Below are 22,233 nucleotides of genomic sequence, written 5' to 3'. Positions count from 1 at the left end.
GAGGCTTGAACAGAGGACAATCTCCCCCCAACCCCACGCCCTCGCACAAAAGGGGGGAAATGCGTAGGACAGTGATCGAGAAGGACTAGGGTGGCCACCCCGGGAGCTCGCACTGCTTTTAGCCCTTCCCTGACACCAGCCCACAACAATTCCCCCTTTTCTCCGTAGAGCTAGGGACCGAAAGGAAGAGAACAGGGTAGAAAACAAAGCACAAGCCTCCCAAGACTCGTGCCTTCGGCAAAAGGGGGGAATTGAAGGGGACGACGATCGAGAAGGATGAGGGTGGCCACCTCGGGAGCTCGCACTGCGTTTCGTCCTTCCGGAACACCAATCCACAACAATCCCACTTTTTCTCCGTAAAGCTAGGGGCCATGAGGAAGAAGGGAAGAGGAGAACAATAAGAGAGAAAGGGATATATCAACGTAGCTACCGGCTCACAAGGGGAGGAGGCTTCAAACAGAGAACAAGCTTCCCCAACCCCGTGCCTTCGCAAAAAGTGGGGAACTGCAGGGGACGACGATCGAGAAGGACTAGGGTGGCCACCCTGGGAACTCTCACTGCTTTTTGTCCTTCCCGAACACCAATCCACAACAATCCCACCTTTTCTCCGTAAAGCTAGGGGCCGAAAGAAGGGAAGAAAACAACATGAAAGAAAGAGAGATATCAAACGCGTCCACCGGCTCACAGGGGGAGGCTCAAACAGGGAACAAGCTTCCCCACCCCCGTGCCTTCGCAAAAAGGGGGGGAACTGCAGGGGACGGCGATCGAGAAGGACTAGGGTGGCCACCCTCGGAACTCGCACTGCTTTTCGTCCTTCCTGAACACCAATCCACAACAATCCCACCTTTTCTCCGTAAAGCTGAGGGGCCAAAAGCAAGAAGGGAAGAAAACAACAAGAAAGCAAGAGATATCAAACGTGGCTACCGGCTCACAAGGGGAGGCTCAAACAGAGAACAAGCTTCCCAAACCCCGCGCCTTCGGAAAAAGAGGGGAACTGCAGGGGACGATGATCGAGAAGGACTAGGGTGGCCACCCTAGAAACTCATACTGCTTTTCGTCCTTCCCGAACACCAATCCACAACAATCCTACCTCTCCTCCGTAAGGCTAGGGGAAAAAGGAAGAAGGGAAGAAAACAACACCAAAGAAACAAAGATCCCAAGAAAAGAGAGAAGCTCAACAGCACGCCGAGCAAGATGTCCGCTAACCAAAAAGAAATCAAACAAGGCACCCAATCAAAAAAGCGTCCCACCTCTTCACACCCTCCCACATGCATTCATCACAACACCCTTTCCAGCTCTACAACATAGAAAACAACCAAGCAAATAAATCACAACCCAAAAATTGACCAATAGAAAAGACGAGGGCGACGATGAGACCAGTTTCTGGAGCATGTCACTGAGAGGCAAACATCCCCCCAACCCAGTGACACAAGGCTTCAAATGACAAATAGAATGTTTCCCATAACACAAACCCACCCTGCTATTGCACCCTTCCATGTACAAAACACCCGACAACCTTTCCAACGAGAGAGTCAACGGGGGTCAAAGAATCAAACTCCAAAGAGGAGTTGTCGCGGGCCAACACTCAACGCTAGAGAAAGCCACGAGCCACAAATACATCGACGGTGCAAGGCCACTAGAGAGAGGGATGTTCACAAAGCGCACACCATGAAACGAAGAAATGATGCGAGTCCCACAAAAAATCCACAATCCAAAGGGAGGAACAAAGACATAACCCGCTACTTCTTTTTCCCTCAGAAGGGGAGTGGCTCACGAGAGGACAAGGAATTCCCTCGAAGGCAAAGGCACGAGATAAGATTTCCACCCTCATGCCCGTACGGGGAAAATTGCGATCTCGATGAAGCTCAGACCGAGGGATGGGTTTTTCATTACCTGGACACCTAACCCTTCCGCGAGGGCATGTCAAGGAACGGTCGGGAGGGACTAGGGTGGCCAGCCCAACGGGTTGATCCGCTCTTCATCCATCCCATACTTGACCGCACCCCGAAAATCTCGCCTCACGGAAGGTTTGAGCTAGCAGGCGCGCGCACAACCACTCTCTCGACCCAACCACCAGCGAAAAAGCTCACCCAAGCAACACATCAACCGCCACCGCCTTTTCGAGAGAACCAACTATGGAAGCCCGCACCCTTGGCCCATTCCTTCCAACGAACGAAAGACTGAGCACCACCGCTACGAATGAGTCCGAATTTATCCATCATTTTTACCAAGCACCTCAACTCTGCAGCAACCATGCCTGACCGAACAGATCGTCAGAAGGGCTCCCAAGAAACACGCTTCCGAACCCCCTGCAGAAACAAATTGGGGGGGAGAAAAACAAAGGATGGGTGGGACAAGCACAAGCATGGCTTGCAAGCACACACGAAAAAACAAGCGTTACCTCGAGACAAGCAACCAACGATGTTCCCACCAAACACCAAACCCGCTCCCCTAGAGACGCACCACAAAGTCCCACATTGCAATCGACACCCAACCAACCCGAACCAAATAAGAAAACCCATGCTATCAATGATCCTACCGCAGGTTCACCTACGGTAACCTTGTTACGACTTCTCCTTCCTCTAAATGATAAGGTTCAATGAACTTCTCACGACGTCGATGGCGGCGAACCGCCATCGTCAACGCAATCAGAACAGTTCACCGGATCATTCAATCGGTAGGAGCAACGGGCGGTGTGTATAAAGGGCAGGGACATAGTCAACACGAGTTGATGACACGCGCTTAATAGGAATTCCTCATTGAAGACCAATAATTGCAATGGTCTATCCCCATCACGATGCAATTTGAGAAGATTTCCCGATCCTCTCGAACCAGGAATAAAAACTCGTTGGTTGCATCAGTGTAGCATGCGTGCGGCCCAGAACATCTAAGGGCATCACAGACTTGTTATTGCCTCAAAATTCCATGGCCTAAACGGCCATAGTCCCTCTAAGAAGCTGGCCGCGAAGGGGAACCTCCGCGTAGCTAGTTAGCAGGCTGAGGTCTCATTTGTTATCGGAATTAACCAGACAAATTGCTCCACCAACTAAGAACGACCATGCACCACCACCCATAGAATCAAGAAAGAGCTCTCAATCTGTCAATCCTTACTATGTCTGGACCTGGTAAGTTTCCCCGTGTTGAGTCAAATTAAGTCGTAGGCTCCACTCCTAGTGGTGCCCTTCCATCAATTCCTTTAAGTTTCAGCCTTGCGACCATACTCCCCCCGGAACCCAAACACTCTGATTTCTCAGAAGGTGCTGGCGGAGTCCTTAGAGCAACATCCACCGATCCCTGGTCGGCATCGTTTATGGTTGAGACTAGGATGGTATCTGATCGTCTTCAAGCCCCCAACTTTCGTTCTTGATTAATGAAAACATCCTTGGCAAATGCTTTCGCAGTGGTCTGTCTTTCATAAATCCAAGAATTTCACCTCTGACAATGAAATACGAATGCCCCCGACAGTCCCTATTAATCATTACTCCGGTCTCGAAGGCCAACACAATAGGACCAGACTCCTATCACGTTATTCCATGCTAATGTATTCAAAGCATAAGCTTGCTTTGAGCACTCTAATTTTTTCAAAGTAACAGCGCCGGAACCACGACCCAGCTAATTAAGGCCAGGAGCACGCTGCTGACAAAAGGGACGGAAGGGCAGGTGCACACCGAGTAGGCGGACCGACCCTTATGACCCAAGATCCAACTACGAGCTTTTTAACTGCAATAACTTAAATATATGATATTGGAGCTGGAATTACCGCGACTGCTGGCACCAGACTTGCCCTCCAATGGATCCTCGTTAACGGATTTAGATTGTACTCATTCCAATTACCAAACTCGATGAGCCCAGTGTTGTTATTTATTGTCACTACCTCCCCATGTCAAGATTGGGTAATTTGCGCGCCTGCTGCCTTCCTTGGATGTGGTAGCCGTTTCTCAGGTTCCCTCTCCGGAATCAAACCCTAATTCTCCGTCACCCGTCACCACCATGGTAGACCTCTATCCTACCATCGAAAGTTGATAGGGCAAAAATTTTAATGAACCATCGCCAGCACAAGGGCTGTGCGATCCGTCGAGTTATCATGATTCACCGGAGAAGCGGGCAAGCCCGCGCTGGCCTTTTACCTAAAAAATGCATCCCTTCCAAAGAGTCGGGACTTGGTGCACGTATTAGCTCTAGAATTACTACGGTTATCCGAGTAGTATGGTACCATCAAAAAAAATATAACTGATTTAATGAGCCATCCGTAGTTTCACAGTCTGAATTAGTTCATACTTAGACATGCATGGCTTAATCTTTGAGACAAGCATATGACTACTGGCAGGATCAACCAGGTAGCACCCTCCCACTTCAAAGGGCATTCCGGACCTGAACACCATCAAGTCAAAGAGACGTCAAAATATCATGTAAAACTTTTATGCCTTGCACCTCTTGCATCCCAAGAAGGAAGCACACGCAACATGCCAAGGACATGGCAAACAAATGGGCAGACCTGCCGAGCCACAATGCACCAAGGCCACTCCCCACCCCGCACCGATGCCACCTAGGAGTCCACCCGAACAGCAGCAACAGTGGACCTCGATTGGATGATCGCCTGCGGCAGCCTCAACACAAAGGCAAGGGAAGGAAATCATACAAGACAAACTGAGCCCGCAACCTCCCTTAGAAATGCCCCCAACCCACCCCTCCCCTCCTCGCACAGGGGACACCTAGGAGTCCACCGGGGCAACAGCAACGATGGACCTCGATTGCATGATCGCCTGCGGCAGCCTCAATGCAAAGAGGAAACTGAAGGAAACAAAACAAGACCAACCGAGCCCACAACTTCTCTTAGAAATGCCCCCCGACCCTCCACGCCACGCACCGAGGCCACCTAGGAGTCCACCCGCGCCAGCCGACGGTGGACCTCAATCACTTGACCGCCTGTGGCAACCACGATGTGAAGGCAAAGGAAGGAAGCAAATGCAAATCAAGAGGGTCGCTACACAATACAAGGACACTTATCCGAACAGGAGGAGGGATCGGGCAGCTCCGCACCCCACGTACAGGCAACCTAGGAGATTTCCCACATCTTTACCGACCGGACGATGAATAATTTTCCCCTACGGCCACCTCCACGCAAAGGAGGGAGGTTGAAGTGTTCCACCTCGAAATCCTTCTTCCAGATAGCCCCCACCACCGATGACTATAGTAGCAAGCCTCCTCCCCATTGGACCACGAGCGCATACACAATTGAAACAACAAGTGCCCCCCAACCCTCCCCGCAGAGAGGCCACCTAGGAGTCCACCCGGACAGCAGCAACGACGGACCTCGATCGCATGATCGCCTGCGGCAGCCTCAATGCAAAGGAAACGGAAGTAAACAAAACAAAAAGACCAACCGAGCCCACAACCTCTCTTAGAAATGCACCCCGACCCTCCACGCCACGCACCGAGGCCACCTAGGAGTCCACCCGCGCCAGCTGACGGTGGACCTCGATCACTTGACCACCTGTGGCAACCACGATGGGAAGTTAAAGGAAGGAAGCAAATGCAAATCAAGAGGGTCGCTACACAATACAAGGAAACATATCTGAACAGTAGGAGGGATCGGGCAGCTCCGCACCCCACGCACCCTACGTACAGGCAACCTAGGAGATTTCCCACATCTTTACCAACCAGACGATGAATAATTTTCCTCTACGGCCACCTCCACGCAAAGGAGGGAGGTCGAAGCATTCCACCTCAAAATCCTTCTTCCAAATAGCCCCCACCATCGATGACTATAGTAGCAAGCCTCCTGCCCATTGGACCACGAGCGCATACACAATTGAAACAACAAGAGCCCCCCAACCCTCCCCGTAGAGAGGCCACCTAGGAGTCCACCCGGACAACAGCAACGATGGACCTCGATCGCATGATCGCCTGCAGCAGTCTCAATGCAAAGGAAACAGAAGGAAACATATTAACAAGACCAACCGAGCCCACAACATCTCTTAGAAATGCCCCCCGACCCTCCACGCCACGCACCGAGGCCACCTAGGAGTCCACCCGTGCCAGCTGACGGTGGACCTCGATCACTTGACCGCATGTGGCAACCACGATGCGAAGGCAAAGGAAGGAAGCAAATGCAAATCAAGAGGGTCGCTACACAATACAAGGACACATATCCGAATAGGAGGAGGGATCGGGCAGCTTCGCACCCCACGCACCCTACGGACAGGCAACCTAGGAGATTTCCCACAGCTTTACTGATCGGACGATGAATAATTTTCCCATACAACCACCTCCACGCAAAGGAGGGAGGTCGAAGCGTTCCACCTCGAAATCCTTCTTCCAAATAGCCCCCACCATCGATGACTATAGTAGAAAGCCTCCTCCCCATTGGAAACAAAACAACAAGACCATCTGAGCCCACAACCTCTCTTAGAAATGCCCCCCGACCCTCCATGCCACGCATCGAGGCCACCTAGGAGTCCACCCGCGCCAGTTGACGGTGGACCTCGATCACTTGACCGCCTGTGGAGACCACGATGCGAAGGCAAAGGAAGGAAGCAAATGCAAATCAAGAGGGTCGCTACACAATACAAGGACACATATCCGAACAGGAGGAGGGATCGGGCAGCTCTGCACCCCACGCACCCTACGTACAGGCAACCTAGGAGATTTCCCACAGCTTTACCGACCGGACGATGAATAATTTTCCCCTACGGCCACCTCCACGCAAAGGAGGGAGGTCGAAGCGTTCCACCTCGAAATCCTTCTTCCAAATAGCCCCCACCATCGATGACTATAGTAGCAAGCCTCCTCCCCATTGGAAACAAAACAACAAGACCAACCGAGCCCACAACCTCTCTTAGAAATGCCCCCCGACCCTCCACGCCACGCACCGAGGCCACCTAGGAGTCCACCCGCGCCAGCTGACGGTGGACCTCGATCACTTGACTACCTGGGGAAACCATGATGCGTAGGCAAAGGAAGGAAGCAAATGCAAATCAAGAGGGTCGCTACACAATACAAGGACATATATCTGAACAGGAGGAGGGATCGGGCAGCTCCGCACCCCACGCACCCTATGTACAGGCAACCTAGGAGATTTCCCACAGCTTTACCGACCGGACGATGAATAATTTTCCCCTACGGCCACCTCCACACAAAGGAGGAAGGTCGAAGCATTCCACCTTGAAATCCTTCTTCCAAATAGCCCCCACCAGCGATGACTATAGTAGCAAGCCTCCTCCCCATTGGACCACAAGCGCATACACAATTGAAACAACAAATGCCCATAAACGTTGTGACTTAACATTTCCAACTGCAAAAGCCTGCCACGCACGCAAGATGCAAGGGAAAAGCCGACCCCTCGATTAAACATATGGGCCAACACATCTATCAAAACCTCAAAGCCAACGCAACCACGAACGATGTGCACTTTGAAAGGAATGCCAACCCTTGACTTTACAACAAGGAAAATAGCGCCTCACATCGCCTGATGGAAAAAGCAAGCAAGAGGGAGGGTAGGTGGTTTACAACCAAAACCCTTCCACGTCCCTCTTAAATGTATGCATCTCAACCGACAATGCCAACACGGAAAGAGTACAAGCACAAGACACAAGACACTGGCACCATAAACAGCCGAACAATGAAGAGGCTAGCCATCACAAGGAGCCACACCACAAAAAACCCATACAACTCCCAAAACTTGGAGCAGAAGGGGAATTGTTCACATATGCCTCCAAGGACAAGCATGGCCAACGTTACCGCTCATGCGCTACTGAGTGGGTATGGAGAGAAGATGAAAATCGGACACCCTACAAACGACCCAAGGCCATTCTTGAGGCAAACCCGAAAAACCAACTCAATTACCAACCCACCTTTCACATGAAAAGCAAAACCCTCCACACCAAATAGGGAGGAGGTGAACAATATAACGAGGAGCCAATTTCAATGGAGCCACAAATGGCTGCCCAGCAAAATCAAAATTCTCTATCGCAACAACCGACGGGCACGATAGCGACATAGGCAACGACGGAGTTTTGGGGCTTCCATATGGGACCCACAACAACGAAGGCTCAAAGGAGCGCCGAGAAAACTTTCAACATTCTTATCGTTGGGATGGGAAATAGGGACGGGGATGAGCATAGCCCACATCACCGCTCATGTGCTACCGAGCGGGGATGGAGTGAAGACGAAAATCGGCCGCCCTTCAAATGTCAAAAGGCCATCGTTCAGGCAAACTCGAAAACACAACTCGATCACCAACCCACCTTTCACACGGAAAGAAAACCTACCGCTAGTATCATCGGGAGGGGCACGAGGGGACCAGGACGAGCCAAGGAGCCACACCACAAAAGCCCATACAGCTCCAAGAACTTGGAGAGCGGAAGGGGAATTGTTCACATATGCCTCCCAGGCCGAGCCTGGCCAACATTACCGCTCATGCGCTACTGAGTGGGGATGGATAGAAGATGAAAATCAGCTGCCCTACAAACGACCCAAGGCCATCGTTCAGGCAAACCCAAAAACACAACTCGATTACCAACCCACCTTTCACACGTAAATAAAACTTGTTGCTGGTATCATTTGGAGGGGCACGTGGGGACCAGGATGAGCCAGGGAGCCACACCACAACAGCCCATACAACTCCAAGAACTTGGAGAGCGGAAGGGGAATTGTTCACATATGCCTCCCAGGTCGAGCCTGGCCAACATTACCGTTCATGCGCTACCAAGTGGTGATGGAGAGAAGATGAAAATCGGTCACCCCACAAACGACCCAAGGCCATCGTTTAGGCAAACCCAAAAACACAACTCGATTACCAACCCACCTTTCACACGGAAAGAAAACATGTTGCTGGTATCATCTGGAGGGGCACACGGGGACCAGGGGGAGCCACGGAGCCACACCAAAACAGCCTAAACAACTCCAAGAACTTGGAGAGCGGAAGGAGAATTGTTCACATATGCCTCCCAGGCCGAGCGTGGCTAGCATTACCGCTCATGCACTACCGAGTGGGGATGGAGAGAAGATGAAAATCGGCAACCCTACAAATGACCCAAGGCCATCGTTCAGGCACACGCGAAAACACAACTCGATTACCAACCCACCTTTCACACAGAAAGAAAACTCTTCGCTGGTATCATCTGGAGGGGAACAAGGGGGACCAAGACGAGCCAGGGAGCCACACCACAACAGCCCTTACAGCTCCAAGAACTTGGAGAGCGGAAGGGGAATTGTTCACATATGCCTCCCAGGCCGAGCCTAGCCAACATTACCGCTCATGCGCTACCGAGTGGGGATGGAGAGAAGATGAAAATCGGCGGCCCTACAAACGACCCAAGGCCATCGTTCAAGAAAATGCGAAAACACAACTCCATTACCAACCCACCTTTCACACGGAAAGAAAACCTCTCGCTGGTATCATCTGAAGGGGCACGCAGGGACCAAGACGAGCCAGGGAGCCACACCACAACAGCCCATACAACTCCAAGAACTTGGAGAGCGGAAGGGGAATTGTTCACATATGCCTCCCAGGCCGAGCCTGGCCAACATTACCGATCATGCGCTACCAAGTGGGCATGGAGAGAAGATGAAAATCGGCCGCCCTACAATCGACCCAAGGGCATCGTTCAGGCAAACACGAAAACACAACTCAATTACCAACCCACCTTTCACACGGAAAGAAAACCTGTCACTGGTATCATCTGAAGGGGCATGGGGGGACCAAGACGAACCAGGGAGCCACACAACAACAGCCCATACAGCTCCAAGAACTTGGAGAGCGGAAGGGGAATTGTTCACATATGCTTCCCAGGCCGAGCCTGGCCAACATTGCTGCTCATACACTACCGAGTGGGGATGGAGAGAAGATGAAAATCGGCGGCCCTACAAATGACCCAAGGCCATCGTTCAGGCAAACGCGAAAACACAACTCAATTACCAACCCACCTTTCACACAGAAAGAAAACCTGTCGCTGGTATCATCTGAAGGGGCATGCAGGGACCAAGACGAGCCAAGGAGCCACACCAAAACAGCCCATACAGCTCCAAGAACTTGGAGAGCGGAAGGGGAATTGTTCACATATGCCTCCCAGGCCGAGCCTGGCCAACATTACCGCTCATGCGCTACCGAGTGGGGATGGAGAGAAGATGAAAATCGGCCGCCCTGCAAACGACCCAAGGCCATCGTTTAGGCAAACGCGAAAACACAACTCAATTACCAACCCACCTTTCACACGGAAAGAAAACCTGTCGCTGCTATCATTTGAAGGGGCACGCAGGGACCAAGACGAGACAGGGAGCCGCACAACAACGGCCCATACAGCTCCAAGAACTTGGAGAGCGGAAGGGGAATTGTTCACATATGCCTCCCAGGACGAGCCTGGTCAACATTACCGCTCATGCGCTACCGAGTGGGGATGGAGAGAAGATGAAAATCGACCGCCCTACAAACGACCCAAGGCCATCGTTCAGGCAAACGCGAAAACACAACTCAATTACCAACCCACCTTTCACACGGAAAGAAAACTTGTCGCTTGGATCATCTAGAATTTGAATGGGCCCCCGCATGACCGAAACGAAGCAAAAGGGGAGAGCTAGGCAAAGGAGCAGCAAGAATATGCACAAAGCCAACCTCGAGTCACAACTTAGCATTTTTCATACGAGCTCGTTGGCCCGTGCGCGCCCTGGCACGAACGAATTTGCAAGGGTGCCCGCACGACCGAAACAAAGTGACAAGGGAGAGCCGAGAAAACGAGCTACACGAATGTGCACAAAGCCAACCTCGGGTCACAGCTTAGCATTTTTTATACGGGCTCGTTGGCCCGAGCACGCCCTCGCCTGAACGACCCGCCCGAACGAGTTCACACGGGCGCCCTCAAACGACCCGCCCGAACGATTTTGCATGGGCGCCCGAACGACCGAAACGAAGTGACAAGAGAGAGTCGGGGAAACGAGCTACACGAATGTGCACAAAGACAACCTCGGGTCACAACTTAGCATTTTTGATACGGGCTCGTTCGCTCGGGGGCACCCTCGCCCGAACGAGTTCACACAGGCGCCCTCAAACGACCGCCTGAACAACCGAAACGAAGCGACAAGGGAGAGCCGGGAAAACGAGCTGCATGAACATGCACAAAGCCAACCTCGGGTCACAACTTAGCATTTTTGATACGGGCACGCCCTCGCCCGAACGACCCGCATGAACGAGTTCACACAGGCGCCCTCAAACGACCCGCCCGAACGACCGAAACGAAGCGACAAGGGAGAGCCGGGCAAACGAGCTGCACGAACGTGCACAAAGCCAACCTTGGGTCACAACTTAGAATTTTTGATACGCACTCGTTCGCCCGGGTGCGCCCTCGCCCGAACGACCCGCCCGAACGAGTTCACACGGGCGCCCTCAAACGACCCGCCCGAACGACCGAAACGAAGCGACAAGCGAGAGTCGAGAAAACGAGCTGCACGAACGTGCACAAAGCCAACCTCGGGTCACAACTTAGCATTTTTTGATGCGGGCTCGTTTTCCCGGGCGCGCCGTTGGCCAAACGAACCGCCCGAACGAGTTCACACGGGCACCCTCAAACGACCCGCCCGAACGATTTCGCATGGGCGCCCGAACGACCGAAACGAAGCGACAAGGGAGAGCCGGGAAAACGAGCTACACAAACGTGCACAAAGCCAATCTCGGGTCAGAATTTAGCATTTTTGATACGGGCTCGTTCGCCCGGGCGCGACCTCACCTGAACGACTCGCCCGAACGACCCACCCGAACGAGTTCACATGGGCGCCCTCAAACGACCCGCCCGAACGACCGAAACGAAGCGACAAGGGAGAGCCGAGCAAACAAGCTGCACGAACATGCACAGATCAAACCTCGGGTCACAACTTAGCATTTTTGATATGGGCTCGTTCGCCCGGGCGCCCCCTCACCCGAACGACCCGCCCGAACGAGTTCACATGGGCGCCCTCAAACGACCCGCCCGAACGACCGAACGACCGAAACGAAGCGACAAGGGAGAGCCGGGCAAACGAGCTGCACGAACGTGCACAAAGCCAACCTCGGGTCACAACTTAGCATTTTTGATACGGGCTCGTTCGCCCGGGCGCGCCCTCACCAGAACGACCCGCCCGAACGAGTTCACACGGGCGCCCTCAAACGACCCGCCCGAACGAGTTCACACGGGCGCCCTCAAACGACCTGCCCGAACGAGTTCACACGGGCGCCCTCAAACGACCCGCCCGAACGACCGAAACGAAGCGACAAGGGAGAGCCGGGCAAATGAGCTGCACGAACGTGCACATAGCCAACCTCGGGTCACAACTTAGCATTTTTGATACGCGCTCGTTCGCCCGGGCACCCTCAAACGACCCGCCCGAACGAGTTCACAAGGGCACCCTCAAACGACCCACCCGAACGATTTTGCATGGGCGCCCGAACGACCGAAACAAACCGACAAGGGAGAGCCGGGCAAACGAGGTGCACAAACGTGCACAAACCAACCTCGAGTCACAACTTAGCAATTTTGATACGGCCCTCGCCCGAACGACCCGCCCGAACGAGTTCACACGGGCGCCCTCAAACAACCCGCCCGAACGATTTCGCATGGGCGCCCGAACGACCGAAGCGAACCGACAAGTGAGAACCGGGAAAACGAGGTGCACGAACGTGCACAAAGCCAACCTCGGGTCACAACTTAGCATTTTTGATACGGCCCTCGCCCGAACGACCCACCCGAATGAGTTCACACTGGCGCCCTCAAACGACCCACCCAAACGATTTTGCATGGGTGCCTGAACGACCGAAACGAACCGACAAGGGAGAGCCGGGCGAACGAGCTGCACGAACATGCACAAAGCCAACCTCGGGTCACAACTTAGCATTTTTGATACGGCCCTCACCCGAACGACCCGCCTGAATGAGTTCACACGGGCAGCCTCAAACGACCCGCCTGAACGAGTTCACACGGGTGCCCTCAAATGACCCGCCCGAACGACCGAAACGAACCAACAAGGGAGAGCCGGGCAAACAAGCTGCACGAACGTGCACAAAGCCAACCTCGGGTCACAACTTAGCATTTTTGATACGGCCCTCGCCCGAACGACCCGCCCGAACGAGTTCAGACGGGCGCCCTCAAACGACCTGCCCGAATGAGTTCCCACGGGTGCACTCAAAAGAACCGCCCGAACGAGTTCACAAGGGTGCCCTCAAATGGCCCGCCCGAACAAGTTCACACGGGCACCCTCAAACGACACGCCCGAACGATTTTGCATGGGCGCCTGAACGACCGAAATGAACCGACAAGGTAGAGTCGGGCAAACGAGCTGCACGAACATGCACAAAGCCAACCTCGAGTCACAACTTAGAATTTTTGATACGGCCCTCGCCCGAATGACCCACCCGAACGAGTTCACACGGGCGCCCTCAAACGACCCGCCCGAATGAGTTCACGTGGGCGCCCTCAAACGACCCGCCCGAACGATTTTGCATGGGTGCCCGAATGACCGAAACGAACCGCAAGGGAGAGCTGGGCAAACGAGTTGCACGAACGTGCACAAAGCCAACCTCGGGTCACAACTTAGCATTTTTTATACGGCCCTCACCCGAACGACCCGCCCAAACGAGTTCACATGGGCGCCCTCAAATGACCCGCCCAAAGGAGTTCACACGGGTGCCCTCAAATGAATCGACCGAACGATTTTGCATGGGCGCCCGAACAACCAAAACGAACCGACAAGGGAGAGCTGGGCAAACGAGCTGTACGAACGTGCACAAAGCCAACCTCGGGTCACAACTTATCATTTTTCATACGGCCCTCGCCCAAACGAGTTCACACGGGCACCCTCAAACGACCCGCCCGAACGAGTTCACACGGGCGCCCTCAAACGACCCGCCTGAACGATTTTGCATGGGCGCCCGAACGACCGAAACGAACCGACAAGGGAGAGCCGGGCAAACGAGCTGCACGAACGTGCACAAAGCCAACCTCGGGTCACAACTTAGCATTTTTGATACGGCCCTCGCCTGAACGACCCGCCCGAACGAGTTCACACGGGCGCCCTAAAACGACCCGCCCGAACGAGTTCACATGGGTGCCCTCAAACGACCCGCCCGAACGAGTTCACACAGGCGCCCTCAAACAACCCGCCCGAACGATTTTGCATGGGCGCTCGAACGACCGAAACGAACCGACAAGGGAGAGCCGGGCAAACGAGCTGCACGAATGTGCACAAAGCCAACCTCGGGTCACAACTTAGCATTTTTCATATGGCCCTCGCCCGAACAACCCGCCCGAATGAGTTCACATGGGTGCCCTCAAATGACTTGCCCAAACGAGTTCACACGGGCGCTCTCAAACGACCCGCCCGAACGACCGAAACGAATCGACAAGGGAGAGCCGGGCAAACGAGTTGCACGAACGTGCACAAAGCCAACCTCGGGTCACAACTTAGCATTTTTGATACGACCCTCGCCCGAATGACCCACCCGAACGAGTTCACACGGGCGCCCTCAAACGACCCGCCCGAACGAGTTCACACGGGCGCCCTCAAACGACCCGACCAAACAACCCGCCCGAACGAGTTCACACGGGCACCCTCAAACGACCCGCCCGAACGATTTTGCATGGGCGCCCGAATGACCGAAACGAACCGACAAGGGAGAGTCGGGCAAACGAGCTGCACAAATGTGCACAAAGCCAACCTCGGGTCACAACTTAGCATTTTTGATACGGCCCTCGCCCGAACGATTTCACACGGGTGCCCTCAAATGACCCGCCCGAACGAATTCACACGGGTGCCCTCAAACGACCCGCCCGAACGAGTTCACACGGGTGCCCTCAAACGACCCGCCCGAACGAGTTTACACGGGCACCCTCAAACGACCCGCCCGAACGATTTTGCATGGGCGCCCGAACGACCGAAACGAACCGACAAGGGAGAGCTGGGCAAACGAGCTGCACTAACGTGCACAAAGCCAAGCTTGGGTCACAACTTAGCATTTTTGATACGGCCCTCGCCCGAGCGACCCGCCCGAACGAGTTCACACAGGCGCCCTCAAACGACCCGCCCGAACGAGTTCACACGGGCACCCTCAAACGACCCGCCCGAACGATTTTCCATGGGCGCCCGAATGACTGAAACGAACCGACAAGGGAGTGCCGGGCAAATGAGCTGCACGAACGTGCACAAAGCCAACCTCGGGTCACAACTTAGCATTTTTCATACGGCCCTCGCCCGAACGACCCGCCCGAACGAGTTCACATAGGCGCCCTCAAACGACCCACCTGAACAAGTTCACATGGGCGCCCTCAAACGACCCGCCCGAACGACCCACCCGAACGAGTTCACACGGGCGCCCTCAAACGACCCGCCCAAACGAGTTCACACGGGCGCCCTCAAACGACCCGCCCGAAGGAGTTCACACGGGTGCCCTCAAACGACTCGCCCGAACGAGTTCACACGAGCACCCTCAAACGACCTGCCCGAACGATTTTGCATGGGCGCCCGAACGAACGAAACGAACCGACAAGGGAGAGCCGGGCAAACGAGCTGCACGAACGTGCACAAAGCCAACCTCGGTTCACAACTTAGCATTTTTGATACGGCCCTCGCCAAAACGACCCACCCGAATGAGTTCACATGGGCGCCCTCAAACGACCCGCCCGAACGAGTTCACACGGGCGCCCTCAAGCTACCCGCCCGAACGATTTCACATGGGCGCCCGAACGACCGAAACATCCGACAAGGGAGAGCCGGGAAAATGAGCTGCACGAATGTGCACAAAGCCAACCTCGGGTCACAACTTAGCATTTTTGATACAGGCTCGTTCGCCCGGGCGCACCCTCACCCGGGCGCGCCCTCACCCGATCGACTCGCCTGAACGAGTTCACACGGGCGCCCTCAAATGACCCTCCCGAACGATTTTTCATGGGCGCCTGAACGACCGAAACGAACTGATAAGGGAGAGCTGGGAAAACGAGCTGCACGAACGTGCACAAAGCCAACCTCAGGTCACAACTTAGCATTTTTCATATGGCCCTTGACCGAACGAGTTCACGCGGGTGCCCTCAAATGACCCGCCCGAACGAGTTCACACGGGCGCCCTCAAACTACCCGCCCGAACGGTTTTGCATGGGCGCCCGAACGACCGAAATGAACCGACAAGGGAGAGCCGGGCAAACGAGCTGCACGAACGTGCACAAATCCAACCTCGGGTCACAACTTAGCATTTTTGATACGGCCCTCGCCCGAACGACCCACCCGAACGAGTTCACACGGGTGCCCTCGAATGACCCACCCGAACGAGTTCACACGGGCACCCTCAAATGACCCGCCCGAACGAGTTCACACGGGCGCCCTCAAACGACCCGCCCGAACGATTTTGCATGGGCGCCCTCAAACGACTGAAACGAACCGACAAGGGAGAGCCAGGCAAACGACCCACCCGAACGAGTGTTTACACGGCAAACGACCCGCTCGAACGAGTTTACATGGGCTTCCACACATGACCAAAACGAAGTCGCAAGCGAGATTCGAGCAAAGGGGCTGCACGATCGTGCACAAGGCCCACCCCCTTTCACAACTTAGCATTTTTTATACGACCACGTGTGCTCTAGGTGTCGTCACACAACACGACATGACACGATCCGACCCGTTTGCACGGGCACCCACACACGACACGTCCCGTCTCGCCCGAACGAAATTTGGGGTTTCCATGGGCGCACGACCCGAACGAAATTTTGGGGTTTCCGTGGGTGCACAACCCAAACGAAGGCACGAGGGAGCATCAGGCAAACAGGCCACACGAACATGCAGAAGACACACGGGCGGTCACGACTTAGCTTTTTTGGCACGCCCACATGTGCTTGGGCACCCACACACGGCACGACACAGCCCGACCGGCCTTGTGCGAGCCGACCCGACCCGCCCGAACGCGTTTTCACGGGCACCCACACACGACACGACACGACCCGACCTGAAAAAAATTTGGGGTTTCCTTCTATGCACAACCCGAACGAAATTTGGGGTTTCCATGGGTGCGCGACCCGAACGAAGGCACAAGGCAGCGTCGGGCAAAAGGGCCGCACGAACGTGTAGAAGGCACACGGGGGGTCATGACTTAGCATTTTTGGCACTGCCACGTGTGCCCGAGCACCCATGCATGGCACGACTCGACCCGCCCGAACGAAGGCACGACGGAGCATTGGGCAAACGGGTCGCGCAAACATGCAGGAGGCACACGGGTGGTCATGCCCTAACATTTTTTGCACGGCCACATGTTCCCAAGCACCCACGCGCGGCACGACACAACCCGACCCGCCCGAATGGAATTTGGGGTTTCCATGTGTGCACGCCCCGAACGAAATTTGGGGTTTCCATGGGTGCACGACCTGAACGAAGGTTCGAGGGAGCGTCGGGAAAACGGGCCACACGAATGTGCAGAAGGCACACGGGTGGTGACGACTTAGAATTTTTGGCACAACCACGTGTGCCGGGGCACCCACACACGACACGACACGACCCGACCCGCCCTGGGCGAGCCGACCCGAATCGCCCGAACGAAATTTGGGGTTTCCATGGGTGTACGACCCGAACAAAGAAGGCACATGGGCGGTCATGACTTGGCATTTTCGGCACGCCCACGTGTGCCCGCACACCCCCACACACGGCATGGCACGGGATGACCCGGCCCGCCCGAAGGAAATTTGGGCTTTGAACGGGCGCACGACCCGAACGAAGGCACGAGGGTAGGAATATCTTTGACTCTAATACATAAATATACCTGGGGTAACATGCCCTTAATATCTTCAACATTTTCTTTTGACTCTTTATAACACTTTAACATGTGCTAGGCCTATTTCAATGAGCAAGAAACTCAATGACAAATATAATATATATATATATATATATATATTTTTTTTTTTTTTTTTTTTTCTTGAATAAATACAAATATCAAAAGTACATTTGTGAAGACCAAACCCAGTTACACTTTCTTCAACACCCCCTCTCAACTAGGGAGGTATTCGTAAATCATTACAAGGTGTTTGGCTATTTTTCAATCTTGAATAATTCACATAAGAGAAATTGGATTCGCAACCCATCTGTTATAGCATCATATTAGCCAACATTGTTCATAGAAAGGCCTTGACTAACAGCTTTATCTCTCATAATACCAGAGCACAATGTTGGCGAGGCCAATGGCTTATAAACACCTTGGTCATTGTCTCTAAAGGTACATACCCACACAGGTGTTCCCTAAGTATGACCTTCCAGGACAATTCTTGTCTTGGGTTCCCATCCCTCAAAGAATATTGCTCCTCTTGCCTACTCTTGTCTTGGGTGCCCTACACATCCTCAAAGAGCATCAGATGCCAAATGATTGCCCAATCCTCCCGTTGTTTCTTGCCAAGTGAAAACAAGAATGTTGTGTCTATCTCTTCCCCTTGATTGGGGAAGACATGCCCAAGTTTCCTCTGACAAGGAACTTGACCAAGCTCCTTTGTATTTGGGAACTTGTTAGAACTCCCTCTTAGCTAGGGACTTGTCCATTCATCAACAACGTCTTCTTCATGGGTCCTTCAGTTGCTTGATCTCCTTCTTTCCTTCGATGTCATGAAGTCTTTGTTTGAACTTCTTCTTGGCAGGGTACCGACCATCGATCACTTTCCCCCCTGGTTTGTAATGTCATTGCTCCCTTCATGGAAAGTGGCCTTCTTGATATATATTAGGGCCTTTTTGTCATCTAGCTACTCCTTTGTCACCTTTCCTATCCTTCATAACACTTATCACATGGATGCTTCGTGGTACTCGCTTGTTCCCGTACTTTGATTTAGTGGCCCTTCATGACTTCATCGTGATATTTCTCTTCATCATGACATATTTGTAGAGTTGAATTGATTATCTACACCTTACTATCTCCAAGGCCTTCATAGGTGTCAAGGGTCCTTTATCTTTTTCTTCCTTTGTCATATTTGTCGTGCCTTCTTTCGAGAGATGTTGAGGAATATTTTCAAATAGTTATTCTTTTTGACCGCGATGTTCTTCATTTTCTTCTTATTGGATTGATTGGTCAACCACCTTATACTCCTTATGAGAGCACTTCTTCATGTTGACATTTACTCCACTGTAGCACATGCCTTTGAGCATGTCGTTGGTGAAAGAGATCCTTTTATTCTTGATCGTGATTCTAGAACTTTTCCCATGACCCAATCAATATATATGGCGACATGACTTAAACTTTGATGCATACATACCTCACCTTGATTATGCTTTTATCATCGCGGTTTTATTTAATAGTTCTCCTCGATTGGTGTAGCCTTTCTTGCTTCATCTGCTCTCGCCTGTATATCATCCTCTCTTGAATCCCATAAATTGGACCCCCAATGAGACCTATACCCCCTTTGAAAGAAGACTTTAAGAAAAGAGGTTGACTTAGTCCTAGGAGGATCTTCCTTCTTTTGCTTCTTGTCGTCTTCTTTCACTTCTTGAGTTACATGAGCTTCTTCACTTTTTCTCTTGTTGTTGTTGTCCTTCTTAAGTTTAGTAAAATCCCTTTTGTAGCATCCATACTCTTGGCATCCAAACCGTTCGACTTTGGACATGTAGTGGCCCCAACTAATTCGTTACTTTCCTTGCAAAAAGACACCGAGGTATAATCAGAAGGGGACATATAATTACTTGATAGAGTTTGAGATGTAGTGAACTTGCTTTCTTCTTGAAGACTTGATGGCTTGCCTTCCTTAGATCTTGATGTTGTTCAAGTTGCTTTCTTCAAATGGACTTGCTTGATGACTTGACTCGTAGTGCCTTTCATTCTTCAAGATGGTGTAGCTTGATGTAGGTCCCTCTTTGATTTGTTCTTCTTGTAGGTGCCTTTATACAAGGCGTTTCTTCTTGCTTTGTAGTCTTCCACGAGGAATGATAGATGGTAGACCTTCTTGTCCTTGATGTGATTGAGACTTCTTGGCTTGACGCTTCAACCTTGCGGATGTTCTCGACATTCCCTTTCCTTGATGTGTCACCTTATCTCCGATACCGCGTTGAAGAATCTGGGGCAATGGGGTATAGCGGGATTCTTCTAGACTTGATAACAATTTGTGAATCTCTTTTGCAATTTATCATGTTATCTTAATCTTCTTCTCTTCTTATTAATGCATGTGTGTTTACTTTCATCAAATTGGTGCCAAAAAAATAAGAACAAGAACACAAGATGTTGGCTCTCTGCCAGGGAAAAACCTCTCTCTCTCTCTCAGAGAGGAAAACCCTTTCGTAAATTTTCCTCATTGAAGCTTCTTATTGGTCATTGCGAAGCCCTAGACCCTTTACAATAATATCTCCCAAGCACAAGTCGAGTCCTTCCTCCTCTCTGCACTTTGTTTCTTCGGCGCTTCGTTCCCCGACACTCTGTCCTTCTTTCAGCTTTTGATAGTCCATGGTGGACTAGCTCTAGAAGAGACTCCAACCTTTGATCCTTAGCGAGGTCCTTTACCAATGAAGAAACCTTCATTCTCTTGACCAACCGAGCCTTTTTCTTGATGTGAGGTTGCAGGCTCAATGTACACCAAGTTTACTGCACCTAGGGCGATTTCCATCGCAACGAGACATGGAAACCCCAAATTTCCCGCACTTGGGATGCTTTCGACAAGGCGGGACATGGAATCCTCGGGTACCCCGCAATTTGACGACCTTTGTCGAGGAGGGGCCGCGAGACCCCATGTCATGCTCCTATCCTAGTGGTAGTATTTCAACCACGCATAAGTGGGTGCGGCACCGCCGTACTTTTTCCTTTTACCAATACTTGAGTACACGGTCTGACCTACTTCAACACTCGGTCAATTTTCCAGTAAGTGTTCTTAACAATGGAGCGAAAATAACTTACCATAAATTTATCTTCTTCAATTATTCTTTCAACCTGTCGTGTCGTGTGGTCGTGCTGCACTGGCCTGCGGCCTACACGACACAACTCCACACCTGAACTGCGAACCTGTCCGCCCAAATTTCCTTTCCGCGGCGCCAAACTCTGCCCGTTGGTGCGGTCCATAGTGAGGGCACATGGCCCACATGTAGTGCGGCCTTCCTGCCTAGACGGTAACCTGCCCCGCTCTGCCTGTCCGTGCTACCAAGCTTGACCCGCCCTCTGTAATCCGCCCGCCGGTGCGGCCCTCTTACCCGCGTCCTTCTCTTCCTTCCGTTTTCGCCCAACTCCTTCCTTCGCACTTGTTTTGCGATGTGGAAGTCTGCGTTCGATGTCCCTTCGTCGAACGCCATCCTCCTTACTTATACGCATCCTTTTGCCCAAGGGCTGTGTCTCTCGAGGATAACAAGGGTCGGCTCCATCAACATGCATGCCCGGCTGACCTGCCACATAACCTCGACACGCCCCATTCCAACGAACTGACGCGTCCCTTCGTGTGCACCATAGCACCCATGGGTCGGCTCCAACACCTCGCCGATTACACCCGTCGTCGCACGTCGCACACCTGCCCGCATCCTAACTTGTCCGCACATGTTCACCTCTTTCATCCGGGTACACAACAAGGGTCGCTCGCCCGCCTTCCGTCGGTGGCTCGCCCATCGTGCAAGTATCAAGCGGCGTGCGCCATCCTCAACACGGCGCGCGCGGCATGGGAACCCCACGTGTCACGCCCCCATGCCTATAGTACTCTTTCAGACGTACTTGGCGAGGTGCGGTGCCACCGAACACTTTCTTTTCACCAATACTTATGTTCATGGACTACGCCTAACCATTAGTTTACTTAGTTTGTTTTTCGCAACCAAGTATTATTATGTTTCCTTTATGCCAATGAACACCCATACACATAGGCAATTATCATCAACAATTATACATGAAGAACACAATTGCACAGTGTAAAGGGAGGGGCAACTCCCTGAACAATGAGTCTGCCCGAATACAATATATTATTCAACTCTACAATGTTTACGGGGCTTTACAAGTATACTTGGGAAACACCAAGTTTCATACTTAGCCAATTTTACAAATAGGCAACACCTCCGTGTGCCAACCGAGTTCCTTGCCCGAGCTGGGCGGGCGCGCCCTCACACAATCTTCCAACCGTACTTGTCGATCGAACCTCGTTTACCACTGCACGACGGGCGGGTGACCTCACCCAAGTCACCCAGCGTTTCCTATTGCACGACGGGCGGGTGACTTACTCGAGTCACCTGAGACACCTCCGCGTTTCTTCTTCCACGACGCGCGCACGACCTACCCGAGACACCCTGTGTCACACCGAA

The 22,233-nt window shown here is 52.7% G+C and overlaps 1 non-coding gene across 1 annotated transcript; it reads right to left on the bottom strand.

Annotated features, from left to right (window-relative positions):
* Positions 1-2,527: 2,527 nt before the first annotated feature.
* LOC149214784 (18S ribosomal RNA) lies at positions 2,528-4,340 on the bottom strand. Its single transcript, XR_016251305.1, has one exon. It is a non-coding gene; the product is annotated as an 18S ribosomal RNA (ribosomal RNA).
* Between the last annotated feature and the right edge of the window lie 17,893 nt (positions 4,341-22,233).

Source organism: Pinus tabuliformis, chromosome 1_1, assembly GCF_031772625.1.
Source record: "Pinus tabuliformis cultivar Carrire ecotype Pingquan chromosome 1_1, CPIR1, whole genome shotgun sequence".
Taxonomy (NCBI): domain Eukaryota; kingdom Viridiplantae; phylum Streptophyta; class Pinopsida; order Pinales; family Pinaceae; genus Pinus; species Pinus tabuliformis.
Note: the sequence above shows the minus strand (reverse complement) of the source record. Positions and strands in the feature narration are given on the sequence as shown.